The sequence below is a fragment of the Bremia lactucae genome, linkage group LG16, assembly GCF_004359215.1.
Source record: "Bremia lactucae strain SF5 linkage group LG16, whole genome shotgun sequence".
Classification (NCBI taxonomy): domain Eukaryota; phylum Oomycota; class Peronosporomycetes; order Peronosporales; family Peronosporaceae; genus Bremia; species Bremia lactucae.
This window is the reverse complement of record NC_090625.1, coordinates 1,854,622-1,855,946: the sequence shown is the minus strand read 5'-3', so window position 1 is coordinate 1,855,946 and position 1,325 is coordinate 1,854,622.

The following is a 1,325-nucleotide window of genomic DNA, read 5'->3' as shown; positions in this document are numbered from 1 at the left end:
GCCGTTACTGAGTTTGTCCACTTCTGTAGGCGGGTACGTCGTAATGTGGCCACGCTCTACTTAGGCACACACCCTAGCACAGCGAACAAGCGGTTAAACCTGCTTCTATTGCGTGCAGTGAGGCAGTTGTGGTGGGAGCGTTAGCGACCTCACCCAACACACTAAGAATTCTGGTTCAGTGTCGTCACGGGAGCGGTAATCCGTCTCCTCGTGCGCACTCACCAAATAGGAAGTAGTTTTCAGACTGATTTATATTTAATAGAATTAAATATAAATACCTATTTTTTCCAATTAAAATGTTATCTCTATAGATAACATTTAATATGTATTGCGAGCGTATCTTTATAGATACCTCGCGTAACGGATGACGCTAGCCGTCATCACGGATGACGCTGGGCGTCATCCCTCCTAATGTGAATGCACACATGTGCATCACATCCACAAGGGTTGGTCACAAATGTGCACCACACCCGAGTGTTGAGTCTAATTACTATTATTTAGTAATTGACCATCCCCTTAAATACACCAAATGTACTTAACGGGGACTGCGTAATATTAGGGCAGCTTTAGCCCGTTACACCATTCCCCTCTTTAAGAACGAATTCACATTTTTAAATTCGACAAAGAGGAGAGAGGAACTGCGAGCAGGTTAACGCGCCGCTAGTCCACTCGATCACTCTAGCGCACGTGTTTCCATACACGGCGCCCAAGATGCCACCTAAAAGGGGCCACATTGGTGGGTCGTCTGCGAAGACGCCCACCCAACCTCGCACTAAGCGCACGCGCCGCGTTAATTCGCCGGCCGCGTCTAATGCCTTAGTCGGAACGCCGACAGCCACTGCGGCTGTCGTGTTAACAGGGCTTAAGAATCCATCCCACTTTAACAGTGAGGATGTTGATTCGTCGCTCATTGTCGACTGCAATGAGTCGACACCGTGCCGTCACCTCATAGTAGTGATGCGAACAACGAGCTCATGAGGAATGATGATGCGGCATTATTGCCCATTCAAACTTCTCTCATGGCTCACAACATGGAGACAGCATCATTTACGAATGCTGTCCCGTCGTCTGCGCTGGAAAGCGCAGCGACAGGTAATGAGAGCGCTGCCCATAAAGGCGCAGCCGCTTCTCCGTTGGGTATAACCACAACGCCTTATGCTCAGACCATAATTCATAATGGTTCTGACATAGAGGATTCGGAGCCTAAAGCTCCGCCGACGACACGTGAACGTGCTCAGTCGGTGTCACAAGCCAGTCGTTTAGAACGTGGCTATGTGACGGGTGGCATTCCAAAGATGCCCCCTCCATCTAAATGGCCTCGTTTA